Below are 14,946 nucleotides of genomic sequence, written 5' to 3'. Positions count from 1 at the left end.
GCTTGAAATTTAGCACATAAAAGGACTGGACAGCAGTATCTATTTAAAAATATCATATTAACATCTCAATGCTCATGTAGCAAAACTAAATCTCTTTTGCATCCTTTTTGCATATCATTAGTGTATAATGTTTAATTTTTCTTTGACTAGTGCTTCATGGAAACATCCAAAGGAACAGTTTTGCAGGCAGCTGTTTTAATGAATCTTTTATCTTCAATAATGCCTTAAATTAGACTGAAAAGCTGCATTGAGGGATGCTATAGTAAATTATATGGGTTTTTGTGAGTCATCAAGCCCATTTTCTCGACATGTAATGGATATTTCTTTATTTTACAAAGCAGGGGCACAGCTCCAAAGGAGGGAATCAAGCAATAAGAAAAAATGACACAAGCATAGAGAGAGAAATAATGTAAATAGAATGGGAAAAAAGATATTCATATGTTTCGAAGATGTAGTTTACTTGAGGATTACTCACTTATTCAATAACACAGGTGTGACAATCAGGGTCCAGACACCCCAAATGGGGAAAAGAGGGTCTGAAACCCCAAAGAACAAGCAACTGAATCAACAGCTTGTATATAATGTTATTGTGTATAAATATGTCAAGTAGAGTCTCTGATGAAAGCTTGTAATGTTCTGAACCTGAGAGTCACGAGGAGATACGTATACAGGTTATGGTTATGAATGTATGCATGTATATGTGTGTAGAAAATGGTAATTGTAATTGCGGGACCTTACAGGCTAGTTGTTTACACAAAATTAACTCCCAGCACCTAGTACAGGGGTGGCCAACCTGAGCCTGAGAAGGAGCAGGAATTTACCAATGTACATTGCCAAAGAGCCACAGTAATACATCAGCAGCTCTGCCACATCAGCTTCCCCATCCTGCTTCAAGCACCTCCCACACACTGGCAGCCCCGCTATCAGTGCCTCCCCCTCCCTCCCCACACTTCCCGGGATCATCTGTTTCGTGGCGTGCAGGAGGCTCGGGGGGGAGGGGAGAGAAGCAAGGGCATGGCAGGCTTGGGAGGAGGTGGGAAGGGATGGAGTGGGGGCAAGCTCTGTGGCAGAGCCAGGTGTTTAGCAGTGAGCACCCCCCAGCACATTGGAAAGTTGGCACCTGTAGCTCCAGCCCCGGAGTCAGTGCCTATATAAGAAGCTGCATATTATCTTCTGAAGAGCCACATGTGGCTCCAGAGCCACAGGTTGGCCACCCCTGACCTAGCATTTTACAACCCAGGGAAAAACAATGATGGACTATTAAAGTTAGTGGAAAGACATTGACACCGAAAAGGAAACACCAGTCTTACACCTTGTCTACACTACACAATTAAGTCGACCTCTGTTAGGTCAATGTACAGCCACCGCACTGTAGGAACTTTACACTTCTCAAGCACTAAGGGGGTTGGAAAACCGCCCCCGGATTTATAGCGGCTGAAGTGGTTCCCACCCCCCCACACTCGATCAGGAGACACACAGATTAAGCGCCGACTAGGTGTTTACCACTGGAACATGCAGTGCATAAAGCACCAATCAGGAGAGGGGGCGAGAAATTGGCTTGAGTTAGTACATGCGCATAATAGAATGATTTATGTAACCATTATAATAAAGGGACGTGGAAAACCCCCGCTTGGGGCGCTCCACCGGAACAGACTGACGGACTTGGCTTCATTTATTGCAACATCTGGTGACCCCGACGTGATTCCCCCTGCTCACTGGCTGGAATAGCCTTCGATGCATCGACCCTCGCTGAAAAGCCCCGTTTCGTGAGTATGGGGGGGAAACTGTCAGCTCGGCAGAAAGTTCATGCGAAAGAGCTGCAGGCTATCATAAAACAGGCTGGCAGGCCAGTCTCCCTGGGTCAGTTAGAACAGCTACTTGTTGAAATCGATCGCCAATGTCCTTGGTACCCGGATTACGGGTCACTGTCAGTAGATGATTGGATAAAGATAGGGGTGACACTGCATGCAGAACCTCGAGCCGCGGTGCAGTAGCTCCTGCTTTGGCAGCGATGTACAGAGGCTCTGGAGATAATCAGGGTTGGAGCGTCATCCAGGGCTATCCTTCTCGCCCCCGCGCCTTCGGCCCCTCCTCCTTACCCTTGGATCTTGCCCCCTAGGCCGCCTGAGGCGGTACCCGAATGCCATGATGCATGTCCGGGTACGGATGGCTCTTCACAGCCGAATTTTCGGCTGTCCCCTTTTCAGGCAATGGTACAGAGGAAAAAGGAGGAGGGAAGCCTGAGCTCCGAAGAGATAAGGGAGTTATTGGCTGCGTTCCCAGTGACACATCGTCCTGGCAACGCAGAGGGGGAGGCTGAAGTGGAGATCACAGCCCTCCCCTATTCCGTTCTCCGAGAGGCGAGACGAGCGGTTACTGAGTCTGGATTGAAATCCACTTTCACCCGAGGCATGTTAGAAGGGATTGCTAATGGGTATAGCATGCTCCCCCAAGATTGGAAGGATCCTTGTAGGATGCTTTTAAGCCCCGTGCAGTATGTTATTTGGGATAGTGAATTTCAACAGGAAGCATTACAACAGGGGCGGGCATCGGGGGGGGCCTATACTCCCGAGCAGCTGTATGGAGCGGGACAGTTTGCCAGCATACGGGAGCAGGCTGCGAATATCCCTCTCGCAACGCTTCAAGTTGTGGGGCGTTGTGTTTTAATGGCCCTGTTTAAAGTACCGGTGACGGGGAAACCCTCCCGGTCCTTTACCGTCACCCGCCAGGGCCCTCAAGGGTTGCATGTGGAATTTATTAACAGATTACAGGAGGCTATTCAGAGGCAGGTAGATAATCCTGAAGCCCGGTGGGAATTAATGAGGAAACTCGCTTATCGGTATCCCCCTTGAGGGACTGGTGGATACTGGAGCTGACGTTACAGTCAACTCCGCTCGGCAGTGGCCGTCCACCTGGGACAAATCCGAAGTGCCAGCCATTTGGGGAGTGGGCGGATTGCAAGCTGCTCAACAAAGCACCCAATGGATTGCTATAACTCTGCTAGAAGGGGGAAAGGAGATTCTCCTTAAACCCTATATCATGGACATTGCTGTATCCCTATGGGGAAGAGATTTGTTAAGCAAATTTGGATCACATCTTACCATTCATGACTGAGTTTATTGCCCTTTCCTTTTTGGCTAACACATTTTGCTATTGCCTGGCCGAGTCCTGCCGTTTTCATAGCAGCTTTTCTTGGCTGTCCGCCAAGCCCCGTCTTTCTTGGCTGTTCGCCAAGCCGTCCCTTCTTCTTGGCTGTTTGCCAAGTTTTAGTTGCAAGCGGTGTCCTTGATTGTGGCCAGTTTTTTTTCTTTAACTTTTTCAGTTAACTCATTCTGTTCTTTTCGGATCCCATTGATAGTCATGCATTTTTTCATCAAAATGCTAAATCCTTGGCGAAGCATTTTATGATCCCCCTAATTTAGGCCCAACGTATTGTTCAAATTTGTAATCGTTGTGCAAGTTTTCATCATTATCCCGAACTGGGTGTTAATCCCTGCAGTCTTTAATCCAACCAAATTTGGCAAATGGATGTCACGCTTTATTCCCCTTTTTCTCCTTGGAAATATTTACATGTTACCATTGATACCTATTTTCATTATATTTAGGCCACCCCCCAATGGGGCGAACAAGCCAAACATGTAATTAATCATGTTCTTGCTGCGGTGGCCATAATGGGCCGCCCCCGACAGATAAAAACCGATAATGGGCCCGCCTACATTTTTCACAAGTTTGCGGATTTTTGCACGCAGTGGCAAATTGACCACGTCTTTGGTATTCCGTACGATTCCACTGGTCAAGCAATTGTGGAACGAACCAATCGTACACTTAAAGAGTACCTGAAAAAGCAAAACAAAACAGTGGGGGATGATGGGCCAACCATGGGAGCCAAGCAAAATTAATTAGCGATAGTATTGTTTACCCTAAATACTTTAAATGTTTTTAAAAATTTTATAGCCACTGAACGACATTTTAAGACGGAAACCCCGCTCCCACGCCCATCTGTCAAATATAGGCAGAGCCCAGACCCTAATTGGTATGGCCCCGTTCCATTGATAATTTGGGGACGGGGGCATGCCGCTGTGCTTACTCCCACAGGTCCGTTGTGGGTCCCTGCCAAGAATGTGCGACCGTGGCACGATGACGTGGCATTAAAGCCTCAAGAACCATACCCAATTTCAATCTGAACCTAACTGAGACCTTTCAAGCATGCCGAGCCACAAAGACGGCACCAAAGGTTACCTGGGGGCAGATGAAGCGACTGGCGCAGCAGGCTCAGCAAACGCTGGAGAATAACAAGGCCGAGCCTACCCCCGAATATTTTACTGCTGCTATCTTTGCCTGTTTGATTGCTAATTTTTTTACCATATTGTTGTGTTGTTTTTGTGTGTTATCGGTTAGGGCCGAAACCGAATTGCATAGCCGCATGCGTTATAATATATGGGCTCGACTTGCGGTCCTTGCCAATCAATCTTTCTTTTGTTTACAGCAGGCCCCTGAGATGCATGGCCTGTTAGGCACCTGCCTGGTCCCAGTATGTAAGGCGCCAGGCAGTGCTGCACATGCAACGGGGATGTCGAATTTTATAAATGTCACCGAGATTCAGTATTCTTCTATGAGCCTATGGGGCCAGGCCACTTATGTGAAACCCGCGAGTGCCTTGTCCCTCTTTACCCCACGGGTAGCCAATTACGCCAATTTGACCTGTGCACGGATGGTTAATTGCACACGTCACAAGCCCCCAAAAGGATGTTTGCAAGTGGGTACCCCAAAATGGAACTGTACGCGCTTTCAAAATGTGTCCAGTAATTATGGGCACATCTTGTTACCAGAGGGTTGGTTTTTTACGTGTGGTCAGAGGACCTTTAATTATATTTCGGCCAATATTTCAGAAGCTCAATGCTGCCTAAGCAGGCTCACATTGATACTCCCCACAAGGTCAATGTTGACTGGCTCCCGAATTAATGAGGCCCGCACCCGACGCCGGCGAAGCTCAACCCCCATGAGGTCAGAATGTAACGCCAATGTCAACCTTTTCAGTCGGGCTGAGTACATTTCTCTGGCTGTTTCCTTGGTGGGTCTCCCTGCGTTGGGAGTGGCCAACCACCAACAGCTTAGTCGATTGGCATGTGCCTTAGCGAAAAATATTAATCATACGTCTGTCGCCTTGGCTTTGCTGAATTAAGAACAGGAGGGGCTTCGCAATGCCATTTTAGATAATCGAGCGGCAATTGATTATCTGCTATTGCTCAGCCATGTGGGATGTGAGGAGGTATATGGCATATGTTGTTTTAATCTGACAGACAATTCTAAACGGATTCAAGCACACATAGATAACCTCCAAGAACTGGCACAACACATTCAGCAGGACAGGAACCCATCATGGTGGGATGACCTCTGGGCGTGGCTGCCATCCATGGGATGGGTCCGAACTGTTTTGCAATATGCTTTGATTGTTATCGCCTGCTTGATTGGTTTTTTTTGCTTTGCTCAGTGTATTCCTAATATAATTAGGATGTGTTTTACACCCTGTCGGCGCAAACCCCTGCCTACACCCCAAGCCGTCATGTATGCATATAAAATCATGAAACATGCGGACCAGGCACGGGTCGACAAAACAGAAAAGGAGGGGATGTAGGAACTTTACACTTCTCAAGCACTAAGGGGGTTGGAAAACCGCCCCCGGATTTAGAGCGGCTGAAGTGGTTCCCACCCCCCCACACTCGATCAGAAGACACACAGATTAAGCGCCGACTAGGTGTTTACCACTGGAACACGCAGTGCATAAAGCACCAATCAGGAGAGGGGGCGAGAAATTGGCTTGAGTTAGTACATGCGCATAATAGAATGATTTATGTAACCATTATAATAAAAGGACGTGGAAAACCCCCGCTTGGGGCGCTCCACTGGAACAGACTGACGGACTTGGCTTCATTTATTGCAACACCGCACTAATTACTTTGATTTTTCATGTCCACACTACAGTCCCCTGCCAGTGGTATGTGTCCTCACCATGAACGCTTGCACTGACTTAAGTGGGGTGGCGGGGAGGGGGCGCTGACAGCCCAGGCTGTGGATGCCGCACGGAGCCCTCAGCTGGGAGTCCCACTGCCTGACGCTGACAGCTTGGGCTGTCAGCTCTGCGCAGAGCCATGCTGCCCAGTGCTGACAGCCCTCATGGAACTGACAGGTGATGTAAATAATGCAGTGTCTACACAGACACTGCATTGCCCTAACTACATTGACCTAAGCACTACTCCTCTCGTGGCAGTAGGGTTATTAGGTCAGCGTAGTGGGGGACTTACACTGGCGGCATTGTGCTGTAGTGTCGACACTTACAGGGTTAGGTTGACATAAGGCTGAATTTGTAGTATAGACCTGGCCTTAGAAAACTAAGGAGGAAGATGTTTCCCCTGCTCTGCATTACTATAGTTGAAATAAAGAGGAAAAAACCCTGCAAACCCTGTTACAAAGGAAGGGAGGATTTTGAAGTGAAGTCTATCCAAAAACTGAGGGGCAATATCTAAGTGGGGTGCTGTCTGTGATACACTGGCTCCCCTCTCAGACAGAGGGCATGCTGGGAAACTGTTCAGAGGCAATGGGTAATTTGTATTAGAAAAGGGAATTTAGCTAATATACAAGTACAATGCCTGATGTTGCATCTTTGTTTATTTTCTGAGTAATTTGTGTGTTTTTGCTTTTCCTACTATTTCCATCTTTGAATCCGTGATTTTTTCTATTAAATAAACTTTTTGTTAATTTTTACCCCAAGCAGGTCTCTGGTGTGCAGACTGTGTGTATGCCAAAGTGAGTTGATATTGGGGGCAGGTTTCATGCCATTGGGGGTGATGAACCAGATGGGAAAAGCCCAAGTGTCTGGTAGTTAAGAACTCTGGGAGACAGATTTGGGGAGACCTGGGACCGGAAGGTGTTGTTGAGGACACTCTGCCAGGAGTAACTTGGCTGAAGGAAGCCAAGGTGAAACCTTATGCTTGTAGGCTGGCTACAGGTGTCAGACCTCTGAGCCATATACAAGATATCATGGCCACTTTACTACATCTGTGCTCAGCCCATTTACTTGGACTGTAAACAGATGTCTGGATCTGGTTCTGTGATAAATAAAGTGGGGGGATAGCTCCCTTTGATGGACACCCAGCCAGACAGTTAGCTGTAAAATCCCTCTTGGTAGCTGTTCTTTACTTTCTTTACCTGTAAAGGTCCCCCAGGTAAAGGAAAAAAAAAAGTGGGCACCTGACCAAAAAAGCCAATGGGAAAGCTAAAACTTTTTAAAATGGGGAAAGAAACTTTCCCTTTGTCTGTTGTTCTCTGGGCTGCAGGGACATGGAGCAGCAATGCTATAAGCAGGAATGCTGTGTAAGGTTTGAACCAGGTATGAAAAAGTATCTTCCATACCTAGAAGAAATAATTTGGATAGGGACTGTTTAGTTAGACACTATCAGGTTTATTTCTTATTTTGGCTTGTGGATCTCCTCTTTGCTAACCCTGATGCTTTTGTTTGCTTTAAGCTGATCTCCCAAGAATCCCTGCCAAGAATGTGCGACCGTGGCACGATGACGTGGCATTAAAGCCTCAAGAACCATACCCAATTTCAATCTGAACCTAACTGAGACCTTTCAAGCATGCCGAGCCACAAAGACGGCACCAAAGGTTACCTGGGGGCAGATGAAGCGACTGGCGCAGCAGGCTCAGCAAACGCTGGAGAATAACAAGGCCGAGCCTACCCCCGAATATTTTACTGCTGCTATCTTTGCCTGTTTGATTGCTAATTTTTTTACCATATTGTTGTGTTGTTTTTGTGTGTTATCGGTTAGGGCCGAAACCGAATTGCATAGCCGCATGCGTTATAATATATGGGCTCGACTTGCGGTCCTTGCCAATCAATCTTTCTTTTGTTTACAGCAGGCCCCTGAGATGCATGGCCTGTTAGGCACCTGCCTGGTCCCAGTATGTAAGGCGCCAGGCAGTGCTGCACATGCAACGGGGATGTCGAATTTTATAAATGTCACCGAGATTCAGTATTCTTCTATGAGCCTATGGGGCCAGGCCACTTATGTGAAACCCGCGAGTGCCTTGTCCCTCTTTACCCCACGGGTAGCCAATTACGCCAATTTGACCTGTGCACGGATGGTTAATTGCACACGTCACAAGCCCCCAAAAGGATGTTTGCAAGTGGGTACCCCAAAATGGAACTGTACGCGCTTTCAAAATGTGTCCAGTAATTATGGGCACATCTTGTTACCAGAGGGTTGGTTTTTTACGTGTGGTCAGAGGACCTTTAATTATATTTCGGCCAATATTTCAGAAGCTCAATGCTGCCTAAGCAGGCTCACATTGATACTCCCCACAAGGTCAATGTTGACTGGCTCCCGAATTAATGAGGCCCGCACCCGACGCCGGCGAAGCTCAACCCCCATGAGGTCAGAATGTAACGCCAATGTCAACCTTTTCAGTCGGGCTGAGTACATTTCTCTGGCTGTTTCCTTGGTGGGTCTCCCTGCGTTGGGAGTGGCCAACCACCAACAGCTTAGTCGATTGGCATGTGCCTTAGCGAAAAATATTAATCATACGTCTGTCGCCTTGGCTTTGCTGAATTAAGAACAGGAGGGGCTTCGCAATGCCATTTTAGATAATCGAGCGGCAATTGATTATCTGCTATTGCTCAGCCATGTGGGATGTGAGGAGGTATATGGCATATGTTGTTTTAATCTGACAGACAATTCTAAACGGATTCAAGCACACATAGATAACCTCCAAGAACTGGCACAACACATTCAGCAGGACAGGAACCCATCATGGTGGGATGACCTCTGGGCGTGGCTGCCATCCATGGGATGGGTCCGAACTGTTTTGCAATATGCTTTGATTGTTATCGCCTGCTTGATTGGTTTTTTTTGCTTTGCTCAGTGTATTCCTAATATAATTAGGATGTGTTTTACACCCTGTCGGCGCAAACCCCTGCCTACACCCCAAGCCGTCATGTATGCATATAAAATCATGAAACATGCGGACCAGGCACGGGTCGACAAAACAGAAAAGGAGGGGATGTAGGAACTTTACACTTCTCAAGCACTAAGGGGGTTGGAAAACCGCCCCCGGATTTAGAGCGGCTGAAGTGGTTCCCACCCCCCCACACTCGATCAGAAGACACACAGATTAAGCGCCGACTAGGTGTTTACCACTGGAACACGCAGTGCATAAAGCACCAATCAGGAGAGGGGGCGAGAAATTGGCTTGAGTTAGTACATGCGCATAATAGAATGATTTATGTAACCATTATAATAAAAGGACGTGGAAAACCCCCGCTTGGGGCGCTCCACTGGAACAGACTGACGGACTTGGCTTCATTTATTGCAACACCGCACTAATTACTTTGATTTTTCATGTCCACACTACAGTCCCCCTGCCAGTGGTATGTGTCCTCACCATGAACGCTTGCACTGACTTAAGTGGGGCAGTGGGGGGCGCTGACAGCCCAGGCTGTGGACTCCACGCTGTGGAGCCCTAAGCTGGGAGTCCCACTGCCTGACGCTGACAGCTTGGGCTGTCAGCTCTGCGCAGAGCCATGCTGCCCAGTGCTGACAGCCCTCATGGAACTGACAGGTGATGTAAATAATGCAGTGTCTACACAGACACTGCATTGCCCTAACTACATTGACCTAAGCACTACTCCTCTCGTGGCAGTAGGGTTATTAGGTCAGCGTAGTGGGGGACTTACACTGGCGGCATTGTGCTGTAGTGTCGACACTTACAGGGTTAGGTCGACATAAGGCTGAATTTGTAGTATAGACCTGGCCTTAGAAAACTAAGGAGGAAGACGTTTCCCCTGCTCTGTATTACTATAGTTGAAATAAAGAGGAAAAAACCCTGCAAACCCTGTTACAAAGGAAGGGAGGATTTTGAAGTGAAGTCTATCCAAAAACTGAGGGGCAACATCTAAGTGGGGTGCTGTCTGTGATACACTGGCTCCCCTCTCAGACAGAGGGCATGCTGGGAAACTGTTCAGAGGCATTGGGTAATTTGTATTAGAAAAGGGAATTTAGCTAATATAGAAGTACAATGCCTGATGTTGCATCTTTGTTTATTTTCTGAGTAATTTGTGTGTTTTTGCTTTTCCTTACTATTTCCATCTTTGAATCCGTGATTTTTTCTATTAAATAAACTTTTTGTTCATTTTTACCCCAAGCAGGTCTCTGGTGTGCAGACTGTGTGTATGCTAAAGTGAGTTGATATTGGGGGCAGGTTTCATGCCATTGGGGGTGATGAACCAGATGGGAAAAGCCCAAGTGTCTGGTAGTTAAGAACTCTGGGAGACAGATTTGGGGAGACCTGGGACCGGAAGGTGTTGTTGAGGACACTCTGCCAGGAGTAACTTGGCTGAAGGAAGCCAAGGTGAAACCTTATGCTTGTAGGCTGGCTACAGGTGTCAGACCTCTGAGCCATATACAAGATATCATGGCCACTTTACTACATCTGTGCTCAGCCCATTTACTTGGACTGTAAACAGATGTCTGGATCTGGTTCTGTGATAAATAAAGTGGGGGGATAGCTCCCTTTGATGGACACCCAGCCAGACAGTTAGCTGTAAAATCCCTCTTGGTAGCTGTTCTTTACTTTCTTTACCTGTAAAGGTCCCCCAGGTAAAGGAAAAAAAAAAGTGGGCACCTGACCAAAAAAGCCAATGGGAAAGCTAAAACTTTTTAAAATGGGGAAAGAAACTTTCCCTTTGTCTGTTGTTCTCTGGGCTGCAGGGACATGGAGCAGCAATGCTATAAGCAGGAATGCTGTGTAAGGTTTGAACCAGGTATGAAAAAGTATCTTCCATACCTAGAAGAAATAATTTGGATAGGGACTGTTTAGTTAGACACTATCAGGTTTATTTCTTATTTTGGCTTGTGGATCTCCTCTTTGCTAACCCTGATGCTTTTGTTTGCTTTAAGCTGATCTCCCAAGAAAGCTGTTTTGGGTGCTTAATTTTTGTAATTGTTTCTTTTAAGATCTAGCAAAAATCCTAAATTCCAGATTTTTTTTTCTTTTTTGTTTTTAATAAAAATTTACCTTTTTTAAAGAATAGGATTGGATTTTTGTGTCCTAAGAGGTTTGTACATGTTGTTTGATTAGCTGGTAGCCACAGCTAATTTTCTTTGTTTTCTTTCTCAGCTTTTCCCTGGAGTGGGGGTGAAAGGGCTTGAGGGCACCTGGCAGGGAGGAATTCCCAAGTGCTCCTTCCTTGGTTCAAAGGGGTTTTTTTTGCATTTGGGTGGTGGCAGCATTTACCAAGCCAAGATCAGAGAAAAGCTGTAACCTTGGGAGTGTAATACAAGCCTGGAGTGGCAAGTATTAATTTTTAGAGTTCTTGCGGGCCCCCACTTCTGCGCTTGGAGTGACAGAGTGGGGATTCAGCCTTGATGGGTTCTTTAGTCTCTGCTCCCTTATCCTTGCTCTCCTGACACTTCTAACATAATCTGGTCACTTACCTGCTTCTTGGGCCTCTTCCCTCCCCAATGATTTGTTCTTGGCTCCCTACATTGTGTGCATGGGCGGCAGGTATCGTAGGCAAGGGTAGGCTGTATTTTCCCAAAGAGCCTAGCATGGACCCGCCCATGCTGCACCCCCAGGCCAGACCCCCTACTGCGGTTCCCAAAGTGCACTGCCTGGCTGGCCCAGGCTTGCTGGGCTGTCTGGCCTGATTCCCGCAGAAAGTCAGGGCGAGTGGTGCTGGGGCTGCGCCGCCCAGAGCATGGGGGCTGGCCATGCTGCCTGGCTGAGGCCAGGGGCCACTGTGGGGGTGATCTGGGCTACTGCAGGTGTGGGGGAGGCAGATGGGAAAGGGCGGGCCTTGGGCACAAGGGGAGGGGCCAGAGGCTAGCCACTCCAACATCCAAATCACCAGGTGCCCATTGTGCCTATTGTCAATCTTTTGCCTTTGGTAACTTCTCTAGCTCTCTAATATATATCATTTTTCTATTCACTTATTAAAGCTGTATATACCCCCTACCAAAGGTCTGATTTTGCTCTTACTTACCATCATGTAAAATCAGTGTAAATCTGTTGACATCAGTGGAGTGACTCCTGAATTATACAGGTGTGAGTGAGTGGAGAAGAAAGCGGATTTCCCATTTTCCTGCACTTTGTGAAATCATTTACAGTGATTCAAAGCTGAATACAAAGTGGGTATGAAACATACCAAATTGGAATGGTAGCATTTTACCCCTATTTTGCATTGATGTCAATGACTACACAAGGTGCAGAGCCATGAATAATTATTCCTATATCAATATATGCAAAGCATCTAAGTTACCTGTCTCACCACTCATCCCTAGCATGTGCCTTATGGTATGTGCCAGAGACAGAGGGGGTTGGGATAGAGTGATACTCTGATACTGCTGCCTCAGCCACTGTCTGAAGGCAGCATAATTTAGAGAAATCTGAAAGCTTCTCTAAATTATATCAGGGGTTGTTTTGGCACAATGTCAGGAGAATGGAAAGGTAGCACAACGTGACCGTCTTGCCCGCTCCTCATCTGCACCAAGCACAGTCTCCTCCCTCCTCATTCTCCTGGACATCGATGTGGTATCTTGGCTTTGCAGTTCTTTTCTGTGTAAATTTCCCCTCTCTCATTTGATCTTTACTGCTGAAAGGACATTGACAAGTGGCTCAGGGCTAAAGAGGAGGTTTTTTGTTAACTTTTCTGTAACAAAATGAAAGATTAATAGCAATGGCTGCATTAACTTTTGTTGCCCTCCTACTTTTTTTATTATTTTAATGTATTGTAATAAGAACATAAGAATGGCCATACTGGGTCAGACCAAAGGTCCATCAGGCCCAATATCCTGTCCTCTGACAGTGGCCAATGGCCGGTGCCCCAAAGGGAATGAACAGACAGGTTATCATCCATGCCCTGTCACCCAATTCCAGCTTCTGGCAAACAGAGGCTAGGGACACCATTTCTGCCCATCTTGGCTAATAGGTCCATCAGTGGCTATCTTCCATGAATCTATCTAGCTCCCTTTAGAACCCCGTTATAGTATTGGCCTTCACAACACCCTCTGGCAAGGAGTTCCAGAGGTTGACAGTGCGTTACATGGAAAAATACTTTCTTGTGTTTGTTTTAAACCTGCTATCTATTAATTTCATTTGGTGGCCCCTTGTTCTTGTATTATGAGAAGGAGTAAATAACACTTCCTTATTTACTTCCTCTATACCACTCCTGATTTTATAGACCTGTATCATATCCCCTCTTAGTTGCCTCTTTTCCAAGCTGAAAAGTCCCAGTCTTATTAATCTCTCCTCATATGGAAGCCATTCTATACCCCTAATTATTTTTGTTGCCCTTTTCTGAACCTTTTCCAATTCCAATATATCTTTTTTGAGATGGGGCGACCACATCTGCATGCAGTATTCAAGGTGTGTGCATACCATAGATTTATATAGAGGCAATATGATATTTTATGTCTTATTATCTATCCCTTTCTTGATGATTCCCAACATTCTGTTCGCATTTTTGACAGCTGCTGCACATTGAGTGGATGATTTCAGAGAACTATCCACAATGACTTCAAGATCTCTTTCTTGAGCGGTAACAGCTAATTTAGATCCCATCATTGTACATGTATAGTTAGGATTATGTTTTCCAATTTATTTTATTTATTTTGCATTTATCAACATTAAATTTCATTTGCCATTTTGTTGCCCACTCACCCAGTTTTGTGAGAGCCTTTTGTAGCTTTTTGCAGTCTGCCTGGGACTTAATTATCTTGAGTAGTTTTGTATCATCTGCAAATTTTGCCACCTCACTGTTTACCCCTTTTTCCAGATTGTTTATGAATATGTTAAATAGGACTGAGCCCAGTACAGATCTTAATGAGAACACTTTGCTCATGTCAGGTCTATACAGAACACAGCTGCTAAGATCAAGTTTCTTAAATGTTGCTTTGACCATAACATCTGCCATTTGAATCCCTCCATTGTTTCCCTGTTTCATCACATTGAGATCCCGATTCTCATCCTAACCTTCGAGACTCTTTACAACGCCTCTCCTTACTTGTCTGCTCTTGTTTCTTGTCTCATTATCCCTGCTGCCTCCCTCCCTCCTGCCAGCATTCCCACCCTGCTAACCTAATCATCTGTTTCTGACACTGACCTGCATGCCTTTTTTAATGCTAACTCTTACTTGATTCGTAAGGCCACTAAGTTGTTCTTCAGATCTCTCCTTAAGACCCACTTCTGTTGTGGTGCTTTTAAGAACTCAGCCAGTGATGGTTTTTCAGGGCACAGGTGGTTTAGTTAGCACTTTTTTTATATATATAATTCATCATGATTAACAATATAATAAATACCTACAACTATTGAAGTGCAAATATATGTAACAATTGTACTAATATGACTGAATTTCTGTTTTCTCAATCTTAATATGCACTTGTCTTCCTAGACTGTGAGCTATTTAGGGCAGGGACTTTATCTTGTATATCTTTGTGCAGTGCCTAGCACAATGGGACCCCACTGTTACCATATCAAATAATTCATAACTATGCGTATGGATCATGACAAAAGCTGAAAATCTTCCTCACACTAACTACTTTGTAGTTTTAATAACTGGCTAGGATCTTCAGTGACTTATATCAGTTATACATTAACAGCTACATTATTATTCTCTATGCCAAGAATTGCAATTACTTGGTTTTGTCCTGCAAAAGTCAATATCAGAGTTTAAATCATGAAGACAACCCATGGATCAGTCGCTATTATGCATTCAACAGACACCTATTTTCAAAGTAATCAGCCAGTTAGTGAGTTTAAAACAAAGGCATCCAGAACTTAAAATCATCTACCAAGACAGCAACACAACACTCAGAATTGTTTCTGAGAAAAAGTTCAAGTTTCTGTAGTATGATGGTTATCATGTTTACCTAACGCAGGAAAGGTTCTTGG

The sequence above is a fragment of the Mauremys mutica genome, chromosome 1 (assembly GCF_020497125.1).
Source record: "Mauremys mutica isolate MM-2020 ecotype Southern chromosome 1, ASM2049712v1, whole genome shotgun sequence".
Classification (NCBI taxonomy): domain Eukaryota; kingdom Metazoa; phylum Chordata; order Testudines; family Geoemydidae; genus Mauremys; species Mauremys mutica.
This window is presented reverse-complemented; position numbering follows the sequence as displayed.